This window comes from Meles meles, chromosome 1 (assembly GCF_922984935.1).
Source record: "Meles meles chromosome 1, mMelMel3.1 paternal haplotype, whole genome shotgun sequence".
NCBI classification, from domain to species: domain Eukaryota; kingdom Metazoa; phylum Chordata; class Mammalia; order Carnivora; family Mustelidae; genus Meles; species Meles meles.
The window spans coordinates 126,463,805-126,481,006 of NC_060066.1; the positions used below are offsets into that span (position 1 = coordinate 126,463,805).

At 35.2% G+C, this 17,202-nt stretch overlaps 1 pseudogene; it reads right to left on the minus strand.

Moving 5' to 3' along the window:
- Window positions 1-7,659: 7,659 nt before the first annotated feature.
- On the minus strand, window positions 7,660-7,782 carry LOC123927918 (annotated as a pseudogene).
- Window positions 7,783-17,202: the final 9,420 nt, after the last annotated feature.

Genomic DNA, 17,202 nt, shown 5'->3' on the forward strand with positions numbered 1-17,202 from the left:
TGTGAATGGACATACTTTTCTTTTTCCTAATTTTACAGGGAAATAATTTAGTTGTTTGCTATAGAGTTGATGTAGATGCTTCTATCAGACTGAAGAAATTCCCTTTTTCTCTTAGTTTGCTGAAAGTTTTATCACGAGTGCATTTTGGACTGTATTCAATCTCTCCTGCATATATTTAGATGACCGATATTGACTGTGACTAATCATAAACAATCTCTGGAGCTGGATATGGAACCATTTTGACCTCAGTCACATGTTAAAGGAGTGGGCACCTGAACAAAATTAATGCAGGCATTGGATTTGGGGTAGGAACCAATAGCAGCCAGTCGTCTGACTTTAGTTAAAGCCGCTTTCTTTTATTCCCCCAAACCTGTCATCCTGCTGGAATTTAAGTGTCCAGAATATATTCTTTTAGACTTCTGCTTTTATACATTTCCAGTTTACATTCTTAATATCTCACTGTGCATGATGTACTTACAATCATACTTTAAGTCTTAAAAGATATGTTAAATTCATTAGAAAAATGTTTATATAGAGTTAGTGATTTACTTTTCAGGTTTCTTTGTTGTACTTCTTAAGATAGAACATTAATACTAAAATATGGATAGTATTTAGGGAGTTAGGGACATTGCATCGTAGCGCCAACTGGAAACTATGTAATATTTTTCAAGGTGTTTAGAAATTTTCCATTTCCCTGGGAATCACACTATGCCAGGTCATTCAAAACTATATTTTGGATAAGAATATACTTCATTAAATTTTACTTCCAATCTAATTTATGGAGAATACAATCATTTTTTTCTTGGTTTAAATATTGAATGAAATATAGTCATCAGAGTAATGATAACTATCTACTAGAGAGAATTTACCTGTAGATAATAAGCTTGACTTCAGGAATTAGATTTTTGTTGTCTTTTATTTACAGCCTTTCCAAATGTGTAGGGATGCCTGGGTGGCTCAGTTGGTTAAGCGACTGCCTTAAGCTCAGGTCATGATCCCAGGGTCCTGGGATTGAGTCCCACGTTGGGCTCCCTGCTCAGCGGGGAGCCTGCTTCTCCCTCCCCCTCTGTCTACTGCTCTCCCTGCTTGTGCTCACTCACTCTTTCTCTCTGACAAATAAATAAAAATAAAATCTTAAAAAAAACCCTTTCAAAATATCTAAAAGAAGGAATTAATAGTGTAATGATGTGCTGATAATGTGATTTGAAAATAAAATTTCTAAGGAAAATAAAATCACAATTGAATGTGAAATAAAATCATGGATTTTAGATACCATTTTTGTGACTAATCTATGGATATTAGAAATGACAATAAATGAAAGCCTTAGTTTAACTAAAATATTCCATAAAGAAAAGTGATGTAGCACAGTCAACAAAAGAAAGAAAATCCACAAATGTAATAGTAAATACAAAATGAAGAGACATCCCATACTCAGCATGTAAATTGATATCATCATTGATGGGACTGCAGCTGCAATATTGTGTCAATTCTGGGGCACTCCAATACCATATGTAGTAATGTTGGAAAGAGTCCAGGAAGAAAACAACTGAATAATGAGAAGGGAAGACTGATTTATGCGGGGACATTAAAGCAACATAATATTTATAGCGGGGCAAAGGGAATATGAAAACGATCTGTAAATATTTGAAAGATCTAAATAACAAGTAGAAAAGGAATTCTTGAGGAGGAAGCAGAATTAGAGGCAATGCAATCTGAATGAAAAGTGGCAGGGTTATTTATGCCAAGTAAAGATTAAAACACACACATAACTTCCTGACTGGACTACTAAGCAGAACAGTCTCTCTTCTTAAGCATTAAATGCCCGCCTGCACAAAACACTAAAATGTATTATTTTATGGATTACTCATGAATTGAAAGGCAGATAGCATGAATTATTTTATCAAAACCTGGATGAAAAGATAGAGGATATGTTGCCTGACTCACTCTCTCAATTTACTGAGTAGGAATCCATTTTTTGTTTGTTTCTTTGTTTTGCTTTGTTTTGCTTTTGCTGAGGAATGTAAAGTCTTACTGTTTTTAAAATTCTTCACATAAGACGGTATTTATAATGACTGGGAATGGCTCATCAGTAAAATGAGAAGCAAGCAAGGAGAATTTATATAGAAAAGCTGTGCCAAGATCCTAGTCCAAGAGAAGAGGATGAATGATTGGCATTTAAGTAGACCTACAGATGGTTAGCTTCTCCAGTGTAGTGTTTCAGTGCTGCAACTATGAATCCGGCCTCTTAATTCCTTGAATTTCTCTTCTCCAATTACCTTATCTAACACATGACTTGGTAACACAGTCCTGTATTTATTCCTTCGAACTTCTCACTATTACTTACTTATCTAAAACAAACAAACAAACAAACAAACAAAAAAAAACCCCTTGATTTAAGGTATTCCACCCATTTAAAGTCAATTCCCACAGCCACAACCACTTCTGTAAAAAGGTGTTTCTCAGCATTTTTTCAGTAACCCTCAGCAGTAGCCCCCACTTCATATCTTTATTTCACTTTTCCCAAAGCTTGGATTCCCTTGCCCAATATTATAATCACAACTTTGCCAAGACCCTGAAATTCTTTGGATATTGCTCCCTTCCTTGTAGTCTCTTGGAAAATAAAGCTCTCTTTATATCCAAACATTCTTGACTTCACACCTGAATGTGCATATGCTGAACGTTTTTTCAAAGTTTGCTATATATGGAAGACATTAGTATAGTCCATTATCTCCATCTTCTGCAATAGATGCATGTCCGGATAGATGGACTTTCCACCATCTTACACCATTATGGCAGGCTGTGCTTACATCACTAATTTTTCTCCAGTTCAGTGTTAGCAGAAGTGGTGTTTTCATACTTTGTCTTTTTTTTTTAACTTATAAAAATTTTTAAGCAAATGATCTTGCTCTCTTTCCCACAGCCCAGAATAAATTTATGAGCTATACTCAAACATGCAGATAAAGTCAGCCCTGGAGAAAAGCCAGGATCAAGTTAGGGAAGAAACTAGGGCATTGAATGACTATCAGAAGCAGAAGTAGAATTCCCTACTAACCTGGGGCAATCACCTCAGATCTGTTAATGGAAACAGCAATAAACTTACAGCTTTTTAAGCCACTTTATTTTCAGGATCTCTCAACTAAAGTTGCTTAACTTAAATTTTTCAGCGGAATCACATTATGTCCACTATCAGCCTCCTCAACATATCCTTACTGTTGCCAAGCCATTTTTCTATATCCATCCAATTCCTTCATCTTTCCACTGCCTGCGCGATGATTTCAGACATTGTTTTTGCTCCTCAGGCACCCAGCAATCTTTCTCCATCCTCCCATTTATTTTATAACTTTGCATTTTATTTCACTGAAGAAAAAGAATCAATCAAAAGAGAACTTCTAAAATTCTACATCACCATATCCTACCACCTATTACAGTGTCTTATAATGGGTTGGTTTTGTTTAAGCTTATTTGTTTAAGCTTATTTCACAGATAATCAATCTAGTGATTGATCTAGTTTAAGCCAATTTCACAGATAATCAATCTAGTGGTTTTCTCCTATACTATATTATTTCTTCAAATGTTTGCCTAATTCCAATCAGTATGAATATCTGCAGTTAGATAACTCATCAGAAATAAAACAACTTTATTAATGACCTCTTTTTTCTCTATTAGTTTCTCTATATTTCTCTTTTTCAGAGATATTCCATTGCTTAAATTAGAGTTAAGAAGGTATATAAAGTTCTTTCATATGTTGAATTTTCTTAATATATGACAAGTTCTTTAACTTATCCAGAGGAAAGTAAAAATTGAATAATGGCTATTATTATTATTATTTTGAACTTATACACTACACTGAAATAAGTAAAAATGACATATTTTCCAATTAATACAAAGGTAAATCCTAAATAATATCATAGAGCAAATACATTCTTTGTAGATAAATTGGAAAACCCCTTTTATCATTCCATTCCAAGGAATAAAATCCAAATTTTGTGAAATGGCAGTTCTGGTCATTAATAATCTAAAACTCTCCTTATTTTATATCTGTATCCCTCATTAGTCACCAAAATGAAAACCTTTCCCTTATTGTTGTTGTTGTTGTTCAGACTTTCCTCTATGTTGTGCTTGCAAAGGCTATATGCACACCTCACCTAACCATTTCTCTGTCTTCTCCAATACCTAGAATACTGTCTCCTTCCTTTTACCTTCTGCACATCTCCCAAGTCAACCACAAAAAATGTGCTCACTATTCTATTAGTCTGTGTTACCAATTGCATGCTTATTTCACACTTGAGTATAAATTAAAGTGTGGCATCTTTGTTGTTTCATTTGTATAAATGTATATTATTTTCACAACAAGTTTTGAAGTCAGGGGAGTATCCAAATATGAAATTAAGGATAATCAAGAGACATAAAATATGTAAGGTCAATTGTGATATAAATCAAATAGAAGATGCTTCAAAACTTCTAATAGCAAATTAAGTTAGGACCCTATATTCCCTTAGAAGACAGACATTTGCTGGTGATTTTGGGTGGAGAATGACATGATTAATGTTGATTATTGATAATATTATTTTGAAAAATACTTGTATAGCAAAAGGAAAGTGCAAAGTGGAATGTGGAAAGTGACCATTGGAGAATAAAAGAAAATGCAACTGGAATGGAATTTAAAAATAGGAAGGAAAGCATCCTGAATGCAATGGAACAATAATTAGAACCTCTCTTCAAGGCTGAGGTACTTGCTTTCCTAACCATGAGGACTGTTGGCTGTTAATGGCACAAAGCTGATTCCCTCAAGTGGAATAATCATATTCTAAAGGAAGCTGCTTATCTCAAAGTTACATCTTCTTCCTGAGAGTAGAGATCACCTGCCAGTCTAACCCTATCACTGTGTCAGATAATAATCTCTGGCCAACTTTAGCCAGGAATGCAAAACGCTTCTATTAAAATGTTACTAATGCTATGATTGGATAAGATACTGGTAGATGTGAATACACAAAAGGAGACAGCTCTCAGGTAGTTGATTCTAAAGGAATAGTAATTTTAAACATGGAAATTAGATGATTCCAGCTAGATTTAATCAATACATTAGAGAATGACAATAGAAGCTCAAGGATAAAGAGGATTGACCAAAAAAGAGCATGTTGATGATTCTGTGAGAGTAGGTACAGAGTGGGTAAAGATATTTGTATTACTTTCTAACACCACACAGTGTTGACTACAAAACAGTCTCTAAGTAATGAGTGAACAGAAAGATTTAGTGAGTGATATTATTAGAGTTTTTACATGAGACATCCCAGCAAAGCATGATGACAGAGTTGCAATGGTGGCAAGAAAGTAGGCTTTTCACTGACCCCACAGCTGTGATCCCATACATAAGGGAAGTCCACAGCAAATATGTAACTAGTCAGCAAGAATGATCAATGTTGAGTCTACAGTATAGCATCATCTCTTGAGAAGATCAACCACTTATTTCATGTTGAGATTGTTGAATTGGAAGCCTTTCTTCAGTTCATCTTGATTGGAACCCGTATATATTTCAGTTACGGCATATCACTATTTTTCAGAGGGCCTTAACCAGAAATTATCTGAGGGCTAACTATTTGATTCACTGATAGGGAATCACACATAACATTGCCCCAAAACAAAAGTCTAATTTCCAAAATAGTAGCCACTCTGGAAAACAGTATGGAGGTTCCTCAAAAAGTTAAAAATCAAACTACCCTACAATTCAACAATTGCACTACTAGGTATTTACTCAAATAATACAAAAATACTAACTCAAAGGGATATACACACCCCAATGTTTATAGCAGCATTATCTACAATAGCCAAATTATGGAAACTGCTCATGCATCCATCAGCCGATGAGTGTATAAAGAAGATGTGGGTGTGTATGTATGTATTATTCAGCCATAAAAAAGAATGAAATTTGCCATTTGCAGCAAAATGGATGGAGCTAGAGAGTATTATGCTAAGTGAAAGAAGTCAGAGAAAGACAAATACCATGTCATTTCACTCATATGTGAAATTTAAGAAACAAAACAAATGAGCAAAAGGAAAAAAAAAAGGGTTTTGAAACCAAGAGACAGACTCTTTACTATAGAGGACAAACTGATGGGTACCAAAGGGGAGGTGTGTTAGGGGATAAGTTACATAAGTAACGAGGATTAAGGAGTGCACTTGTCTTGAGCACTGGATGGTGTATGGAAGTGCTGAATCACTAAAATGTGTATTTGAAACTAATATTACACTCTATGTTAACTAACTGGAATTTAAATAAAAAGTTTAAAAAAAAACCAGCAAAATGCAATGTGGCCGTGGACACATGATCATGGAAACACTGGTTTGCTGAACTACTCCCAGCTCCCAGCTTTATAGAGTAAACAGCCTTTGCATCAGCCTTGAAAGTGCATCTAAGTCATTATCTTGGAGATCACCATTAAGGACAGGAAAAATTTACCCTATAAATTAATAATTATTATATCTTTAATCCCCAAAAGATAGACTCCAAAATGGTAGCATTTGGAAGTATTAGTGAGACCCATTTACCATCATTCCCAGTTGGACACTTCAGGCATTTTTGCCTTCTTTTACCATACCCTTGGGTTCCATGTTACTAGAGTCTGTGTTTCAGGTAGGGGAAGCTTCCACCAGTAGCAAGAGTTAAGAATACCTGGGCACTTCAATATATAAATAGGATAGTCAAGTATCTATGAAGTAAATGGGAATAGGGAAATTAAATGAAGAATTAAATAACACAAAAGATGCAGATTAATCATTAACAAAAAAGTGGTAAATGAAACTATAGTTTTGAATGTCAAGAAGTTTGAAAAATATTATAAAATCAATGGTTAAAAGACTACCAAGGCTTAGAATAAGATTATCATAATTGTTTAAAGTGACTACAAGGAAGCAGTGAGGGAATCAGTGCTTAGTTTATACAGAGAGAGTTATGGAGTGAGGGATCATGGGCCAAAGTGCATTCCCACTGCAGAAAGCAAGAAAGGACCTGAAGAATAAAATTATGCCTCTGATGCAGGCAACTGTAACCACAGAGATAGAAACTTGGATTTTATAAAATAGAAATGTTCATATAATAGGGAGTAATAAAAACAATAAAATAGAGAGGCTAATGTTCAATAACCCACATTCCTTCAACAAATATCTTGATTATCTATGTATTATGGTATTTTTATGTATTAAAATGTATGAACAGATCTTAAATTCCAGGAGAGGAGACTGGTAATATGCATTAATCATGTTATTGTAAGTCAGAAACATAGGATTATATTAAAATTACAAATAATAAAGCATGATTATTCAGAAAAGCAAAACAATTATTTTCAACTCAAAAACCAGGGAAAATGCAAGAGAGAAAAATGTGACTATACGATACTTAACCTGGTGACATTTTCACAGTAGTAGCTCAATAAATATTTGTGAATCAATGAATAAAAATATATACACTTAACTACAGTGAACAAACTGGTGATTCCCAGAGGGGAGGTGAGTGAGAGGGATGGGTTAAATAGGTGATGGGGATTAAGGAGGACAATGTGATGAATCACTAAATTGTACACCTGAAACTAATATTATACTGTATGTTAACTAACTGGAATTTAAATACAAATATTTTTTAATTTATAAAAAAGGAAAGAATATATATATACAAAGAACAGAAAAATTTTAAAACTGAAGCAACAGTTTTCATAAAATATTTTAATTAGCAATAATCGCGCCTTGGATAAACCTCATTGGCTACGATACTGCCAACTGCGCAAAGCTTCATAAAATATTTTAAAACCCAGATTGTATTAAATTATAATTCCAGGTTAATAAGTTTGCACTTTTGATTAGGAGAACTACTGATCACATTACTAGAACAATGAAAAGAGTAGGGCTTTTTCATTAATTAGGCCTCTTTTGCTGCAGGCAACAAAAACCAATTTGAGGGAAAATAACTAATAATTCAATAAATTAGAGAAGGCTTTCTACAAATAGAGCTGTGTTTCACAGAAACCCAAAGTCAGAATGAAGGTGGATATTTGAACTCCAACAGCATCTCTACTTCTTTCTGTGGGTTTGCTCTTGTTCTTTGTGAACCATTTATGTTGGTTGTCAGTCCACAAGAAATACTATAATCACTGTAGCATCCAGGTGTTCATGTGAAAATTTATATAAGGAAAATAATCCACAGCAATGGATTCTAAATCTGGCATGAAAGAAACATTTTGGTCTAATTTATTATGGCTAGAGGTGGACAGTAGGCATAATTTATTATGAATAGAAACAGACACTTGTAAATTAAAAATTAAAAATTCCAGTAACCCAAAAAATTTTTAAAAAGTCAAAACTGGTTGTTGACTCACGGACAAACACCCCAAAACCTGAATACTATAGTTCAAAATTTACTTTCTTAACAGCAAATGCCAGATTTAAAAGTGTTTAAAAGCAGGGTAAGTTTATTTGAAATTACACAACATAAAATATAAAAAGAAATAAATTGACTGTTAAAATATTTTTGCCTATGTTAAGGAAATATTAAATACACTGTATTTTTCTAATGACTTTAGGTAGATTTTGAGAACTTTTTTCCACCTTTCAAAATTATACTAACATCTTGAATGCCTTTTAGAAATATAATATCATTCATTAACTTAAGACTTATGAATGCATCCTTGAATGTAAAGAGAAACCTATTTAAGAAAATAAAAGATACTTAAAATAAAAGATTATTTTTCCCAGAAAGTAGATATTGTGATTGGTCATAATTTGTCAGGGAAAATATAGTTTTTAATTTATCTGTGAGTTAATTATAATTGTAGCTTGATTTTTCAGATAGAAAAAAAGGTTCTCATATATTTATTCAAAGGGACTTTAACTTGAGAAATTAACCAATTTCTTAAGGATGGAAAAAATTAAAGTACCAGTTTTCCACTGCTTTGGGTTATAACCTTGGTGCTCCAAAGCTTTTGCTTAGAAAAATTACTTAATAACATTCACTCAACAAACAAGCACCCAAATAGCATATTTGTCTCTGTATTGGCAAAATATTTAAAAGAAAATCATGTCATTAGTAAAGTCCATTTGAAATTTCAGTAACATATTTAGAGACAAAAGAGCTTATGGGGCATCATTCTTCTCTTTGTTCAGATACAATTTATTTGCATTTTATGTCATGTTCACTTATTCCAATACTCTGAATATTATTCCTGCTATTTGAATCTGTGATATTCTTTATCTTTATTTGAACATTTTCAAACATAAATGGACAGAGTATCTTTTATATTATGTATTATTTATGTCATGTACTTGTCAATATAAAATCTGAAATATTAGTTTTAGATAATTTTAACAATGTTGTCATGTGGGGAAAAATATTTAAAAAAATATAGATCTGTTCATTCAGGTGTTCAAAAGAAAAATACATAGTAAAATGGTATTAAAACATATTATATTCCCAGTTAAAGTAATTATTTGTCATGTCTGTAGTAAAAGGGATTTATTTTGCACATGAATCCTTGGGTGTTCAAAGGCAAATCTATCTCTTAGTAGAGTTTTGTTATTGTCGTCCTGTTTTTGTCTTCTAATGCATACAGACGTGTGGATAAAATGCCATTAAACTGGATTAATGGCTTTCAGTGACATGGAATATATTGCTTGAGATAAATTTCACCAGAAGAGGAAGAGATCAAAGTTGGATAGAAACTGACTGGTAATAAAGCTCTTACCAAAACCAGAGTTGATTTTATATGTGGCTGGATATCAGTAAGTGCAATACTTGGACAAGCATATCAATCTAGAATAACATATTGCTTATGTTATTGCATTGTCTGAATGACAATGTTAATATGTGTGTACAAAAAGACACCATATACAAAGATCATGCTGAAGTCCGCTAAAGATTGGTACTGTTGTAAATTACATTTATTCAACACTTAAGTACTTACTGTGTACCAGGTATCAGACACCATACTAGGAATGAGTATAGGAAAGGCACACAATCTTTGGTCTCATGGATACTAAATTCTAATGAATTACGTTCTCTCTGACTAATTTGTTCTCATCTGACAGTCAGCAGACATTTTTGGGGAATAGGCCCAATAATAAATATTTTGAGGTTTGCTCACCACATAAGATATTGGTCATCTTCTTTTACACTTTTTCTTACCACTTTAAAAATGTAAAAAATACATTTTTAGCTCATGTACATTACAAAAACAGGCCACAAATGGTAGTTTACCAGCCCCTGATCAAAAATATAATTCAGGTCCACCTGGGTGGCTCAGTGGGTTAAAGCCTTTGCCTTCAGGTCATGATCCCAGGATCCTAGGATCGAGCCCCACATCGGGCTTTCTGCTCAGCAGGGAGACTGCTTCCTCCTCTCTCTGCCTGCCTCTCTGCCTACTTGTGAACTCTGTCTGTCAAATAAATAAATTAAATCATATATATATATACATATATATATATTCATGTATTTGATTAATAATACCAGTAGGTTTAATTCTTCTCATTATCTGAAAAATTTGGATGCTAACTCACACTCTTTTCCATTCCAAGGATAGTCATCATTTTGTAATCTTACAATTCTTCCCATTCAATATGCTGACCTTTAAGTTGGACTGGATATAACTGATTTCAAGCCCCTTCCAGTTTTCTTTCCTATGTTGCAGAGGTAAGACATTTCTTTTAGTTTCCCTTGACGTTAATTAGGTTCTAGATTGTATCTAAGTTTCAAAATTTTAAGGCTTTCCAAAATTAGAAAGACAGCAGTTAAGCAGAGGCCAACTACCTGCTACATTAGGTTGTTGGGCAAGGTCGTGGATGTCACAATGATGAGTCGCTCTGTAGATTTTGTAAGGTGGTGCAGTACCAAAAGCTGCTGGGTTTCACTTTCCAGTGTCCATGACATTGTGGAAATTCTGGTTCTAATTTCCTGATTCTGGGTTCCTGAATTCCAGGTAAAGCATGCAGAGTTGACCCTAGTAGTTGCAGCAATGACCGTTTTGTTTTCTGTGCTCACAACTGTGGCAGAGATGACAACAGAGGCCTGTTCTCTTGTTTTCTGGCAATCATTTGAGAAGCCCAAGCCAGAAGCTAACTTCTTTAAAACCTCTAATAATTTTATAAGCATCCATTTTCCTGTTTTAAGTAACTGCTGTAATACCTAAAATAATTTATCTTCCTTTCCATATATCTTTAATGACAATCTGTGGTATAACTGGAAATGGTAGTGGGTAAATATGACTCAAAGATGGGAAACTGAGATTGATTATCTGACATTCTTGGGGTTTCAGTGAGACTCAATTATCATTAGGAAATAGAACATTAGTAATTCATGAAATGCAACAGGAAAATACTTAAATTATTATTCATAGTCACGTGGAATGAAATACTAAAGTGATTGGCCATTTTATTGCAAATAAACAACGCAAGCTACATGAAGAAGGGTGGCAGTTCCTGTCCGAATTGGAGAAGTAGAAGGAAAAAGAGGCAAGCTCAGAACATTAAAGTCCTGGTTTAAAACATGATGAAGAACTAAAAAGATTTTATTATTGTCCCCCTGAAATAATTTCTTTGACATTAGCCACAGGAGTGACATACTTAAAATTACATGCAAATCTGATGGCATGAGTTGCTGAGTTAGAACATGAGTTGAATTTACAATTATGTCTGGGTATCCCACAGGAAAAAAAGTCAGGCACAGATTTGGAAACAATAAAACTCCAATCACTAGAGTTGCAGAGACAGGACATTTCTTTCAGTCATTTTTAGGTCAATTCAGTTGATACTAAATGCCCAACACAATTGCCAGCATATGCAGCCTTACAGAAGATCCTTGAATAGGGCACCTGGCTTGCCTAGAAACCCTGTAATTACCTCACTTGAACTAGTGACTTAACAAAAGACATTTTACTCATGTTGCTCCCACTCCTCTTTTACATATGAGTTAGATCTCAGAAAATCTATGAAATGTTCCTTAAAATGAAATGAGGTTTTGTTTATTTCTTAGGTTGAATCATATGAAATTATATTTCACCATTTTTTAAAATTTTTTATTTACTTCTTATTTTTTTAAAATATATAATGTATTTTTATCCCCAGGGGTACAGGTCTGTGAATTGCCAGGTTTACACACTTCACAGCACTCACCATAGCACATACCCTCCTCAGTGTCCATAACCCCCCTCCCCCTCTCCCAACCACCCTTCCCCACAGCAACCCTCAGTTTGTTCTGTGAGATTAGGAGTCACTTATAGTTTGTCTCCCTCCCAATCCCATCTTGTTTCATTCATTCTTCTTCTATCTCCCTAACCCCCGATGTTGCATCTCCATGTCCTCATATCAGGGAGATCATATGATAGTTGTTTTTCTCCTAATGACTTATTTCACTAAGCATGATACCCTCTAGCTCCATCCACGTCATCGCAAATGGCAGATTTCATTTCTTTTGATGGCTGCATAATATTCCATTGTGTATATATACCACTTCTTCTTTATCCACTCATCTGTTGATGGATATCTAGGTTCTTTCCGTAGTTTGGCTATTGTAGACATTGCTGCTATAAACATTCGGGTGCACGTGCCCCTTCAGATCACTATGTTTGTATCTTTAGGGTAAATACCGAGTAGTGCAATTGCTGGGTCATAGGGTAGTTCTATTTTCAACATTTTGAGGAACCTCCATGCTGTTTTCCAGAGTGGTTGCACCAGCTTGCATTCCCACCAACAGTGGAGGAGGGTTCCCCTTTCTCCGCATCCTCGCCAGCATCTGTCATTTCCTGACTTGTTAATTTTAGCCATTCTGACTGGTGTGAGGTGATATCTCACTGTGGCTTTGATTTGTATTTCCCTGATGCCGAGTGATGTGGAACACTTTTTCATGTGTCTTTGGCCATCTGGATGTCTTCTTTGCAGAAATGTCTGTTCATGTCCTCTGCCCATTTCTTGATTGGATAGTTTGTTCTTTGGGTGTTGAGTTTGCTAAGTTCCTTATAGATTTTGGATACTAGCCCTTTATCTGATATGTCATTTGCAAATATCTTCTCCCATTCTGTCAGTTGTCTTTTGGTTTTGTTAACTGTTTCCTTTGCTGTGCAAAAGCTTTTGATCTTGAGGAAATCCCAATAGTTCATTTTTGCCCTTGCTTCCCTTGCCTTTGGCGATGTTCCTAGGAAGATGTTGTTGCAGCTGAGTTCAAGGAGGTTGCTGCCTGCGTTCTCCTCAAGGATTTTGATGGATTCCTTTCTCACATTGAGGTCCTTCATCCATTTTGAGTCTATTTTCGTGTGTGGTGTAAGGAAGTGGTCCAATTTCATTTTTCTGCATGTGGCTTTCCAATTTTCCCAGCACCATTTATTGAAGAGGCTGTCTTTTTTCCATTGGACATTCATTCCTGCTTTGTCGAAGATTAGTTGACCATAGAGTTGAGGGTCTATTTCTGGGCTCTCTATTCTGTTCCATTGATCTATGTGTCTGTTTTTGTGCCAGTACCATGCTGTCTTGATGATGACAGCTTTGTAATAGAACTTGAAGTCCGGAATTGTGATGCCACCAACTTTGGCTTTCTTTTTCAATATTCCTTTGGCTATTCGAGGTCTTTTCTGGTTCCATATAAATTTTAGGATTATTTGTTCCATTTCTTTGAGAAAAATGGGTGGGATTTTGATAGGGATTACATTAAATGTGTAGATTGCTTTAGGCAGCATGGACATTTTCACAATATTTATTCTTCCAATCCAGGAGCATGGAACATTTTTCCATTTCTTTGTGTCTTCCTCAATTTCTTTCATGAGTACTTTATAGTTTTCTGCATATAGATTCTTAGCCTCATTGTTTAGGTTTATTCCTAGGTATCTTATAGTTTGGGGTGCAATTGTAAATGGGATTGACTCCTTAATTTCTATTTCTTCTGTCTTGTTGTTAGTGTACAGAAATGCAACGGACTTCTGTGCATTGATTTTATATCCTGACACTTGACTGAATTCCTGTACAAATTCTAGCAGTTTTGGAGTGGAGTCTTTTGGGTTTTCCACATATAGTATCATATCATCTGTGAAGAGTGATAGTTTGAATTCTTCTTTGCTGATTTGGATGCCTTTAATTTCCTTTTGTTGTCTGATTGCTGAGGCTAGGACTTCTAGTACTATGTTGAATAGCAGTGGTGATAATGGACATCCCTGCCATGTTCCTGACCTTAACAGAAAAGCTTTCAGTTTTTCTCCATTGAGAATGATATTTGCGGTGGGTTTTTCATAGATGGCTTTGATAATATTGAGGTATGTGCCCTCTATCCCTACACTTTGAAGAGTTTTGATCAGGAAGGGATGCTGTACTTTGTCAAATGCTTTTTCAGCATCTATGGAGAGTATCATATGGTTCTTGTTCTTTCTTTTATTAATGTGTTGTATCACATTGATTGATTTGTGGATGTTGAACCAACCTTGCAGCCCTGGAATAAATCGCACTTGGTCATGGTGAATAATCCTTTTAATGTACTGTTGAATCCTATTGGCTAGTATTTTGGTGAGAATTTTTGCATCTATGTTCATCAAGATATTGGTCTGTAGTTCTCTTTTTTGGTGGGATCCTGTCTGGTTTTGGGATCAAGGTGATGCTGGCCTCATAAAATGAGTTTGGAAGTTTTCCTTCCATTTCTATTTTTTGGAACAGTTTCAGGAGAATAGGAATTAGTTCTTTTAAATGTTTGGTAGAATTCCCCTGGGAAGCTGTCTGACCCTGGGCTTTTGTTTGTTTGGAGATTTTTGATGACTGTTTTAATCTCCTTACTGGTTATGGGCTTTTCTATTTCTTCCTGGTTCAGTTGTGGTAGTTTATATGTCTCTAGGAATGCATCCATTTCTTCCTGATTGTCAAATTTGTTGGCATAGAGTAGCTCATAGTATGTTCTCGTAATTGTCTGTATTTCTTTGGTGTTAGTTGTGATCTCTCCTCTTTCATTCATGATTTTACTTATTTGGGTCCTTTCTCTTTTCTTTTTGATAATTCTGGCCAGGGGTTTATCAATCTTATTAATTCTTTCAAAGAACCAGCTCCTAGTTTCATTGATTTGTTCTATTGTTTTTTGTTTCTATTTCATTGATTTCTGCTTTGATCTTTATGCTTTCTCTTCTCCTGCTGGGTTTAGGGTTTCTTTCTTGTTCTTTCTCCAGCTCCTTTAGGTGTAGGGTTAGGTTTTGTACTTGAGACCTTTCTTGTTTCTTGAGAAAGGCTTGTACCGCTATATATTTTCCCCTCAGGACAGCCTTTCTGTGTCCCACAGATTTTGAACCATTGTGTTTTCATTATCATTTGTTTCCATGAATTTTTTCCATTCATTCTTTAGAAGGATGCTGTTTAGTCTCCATGTATTTGGGTTCTTTCCAAATTTCCTCTTGTGATTGAGTTCTAGCTTCAGAGCATTGTGGTCTGAAAACATGCAGGGAATGATCCCAATCTTTTGATACTGGTTGAGACCTGATTTAGGACCCAGAATGTGATCTATTCTGCAGAATGTTCCATGTGCACTAGAGAAGAATGTGTATTCTGTTGCTTTGGGTTGAAATGTTCTGAATATATCTGTGATGTCCATCTGGTGCAGTGTGTCATTGAAGGCCTTTATTTCCTTGTTGATCTTTTGCTTGGATGATCTGTCCATTTCAGTGAGGGGAGTGTTCAAGTCCCCTACTATTATTGTATTATTATTGATGTGTTTCTTTGATTTTGTTATTGATTGGTTGATATAGTTGGCTCCTCCCACGTTAGGGGCATAGATATTTAAAATTGTTAGGTCTTCTTGTTGGGCAGACCCTTTGAGTAGGATATTGTGTTCTTCCTTATCTCTTATTATAGTCTTTGGCTTAAAATCTAATTGATCTAATATAAGGATTGCCACCCCAGCATTCATCTGATGCCCATTAGCATGGTAAATTGTTTTCCACGCCCTCACTTTAAATCTGGAGGTGTCTTTGCATCTAAAGTGAATTTCTTGTAAGCAACATATAAATGGGTTTTGTTTTTTTATCCATTCTGATACTCTGTGTCTTTTGATTGGGGTATTTAGCCCATTAACATTCAGGGTAACTATTGAGAGATATGAATTTAGTGCCATTGTATTGCCTGTAAGGTGACTTTTACTGTACATTGTCTCTGTACCTTTCTGATCTACTATTTTTAGGCTCTCTCTTTGCTTAGAGGAACCCTTTCAATATTTCCTGTAGAGCTGGTTTGGTGTTTGCAAATTCTTTCAGTTTTTGTTTGTCCTGGAAGCTTTTCCTCTCTCCTTCTATTTTCAGTGATAGCCTAGCTGGATATAGTATTCTTGGCTGCATGTTTTTCTCATTCAGTGCTCTGAATATATCATGCCAGTTCTTTCTGTCCTGCCAGGTCTGTGTGGTTAAGTCTGCGTCCAATCTAATATTTTTACCATTGTATGTTACAGACGTCTTTTCCCGGGCTGCTTTCAGGATTTTCTCTTTGTCACTAAGACTTGTAAATTTTACTATTAGGTGACAGGGTGTGGACCTATTCTTGTTGATTTTGAGGGGGGTTCTCTGCACTTCCTGGACTTTGATGCTTGTTCCCTTTGCCATATTGGGGAAATTCTCTCCAATAATTCTATCCAATATACCTTCTGCTCCCCTCTCTCTTTCTTCTTCTTCTTGAATCCCAATTATTCTAATGTTGTTTCGTCTTATGGTGTCAAATATCTCTCGAATCCTCCCCTCGTGGTCCAGTAGCTGTTTGTCCCTCTTTTGCTCGGCTTCTTTATTCTCTGTCATTTCGTCTTCTATATCACTAATTCTTTCTTCTGCCTCATTTATCCTAGCAGTGAGAGCCTCCATTTTTGATTGCACCTCATTAGTAGCTTTTTTGATTTCAACTTAGTTAGATTTTAGTTCTTTTATTTCTGCAGAAAGGGCTTTTATATCTCCAGAGAGGGTTTCTCTAATATCTTCCATGCCTTTCTCGAGCCCGGCTAGAACCTTCAGAATTGTTATTCTGAACTCTAGATCTGACATATTACCAATGTCTGTGTTGATTAGGTCCCTAGCCTTCGGTACTGCCTCTTGTTCTTTTTTTTGTGCTGAATTTTTCTGCCTTGTCATTTTGTCCAGAGAAGAGTATATGAAGGAGCAATTAAAATACTAAAAGGGTGGCAAGACCCCAGAAAAATGTGCTTTAACCAAATCAGAAGAGGCCCCA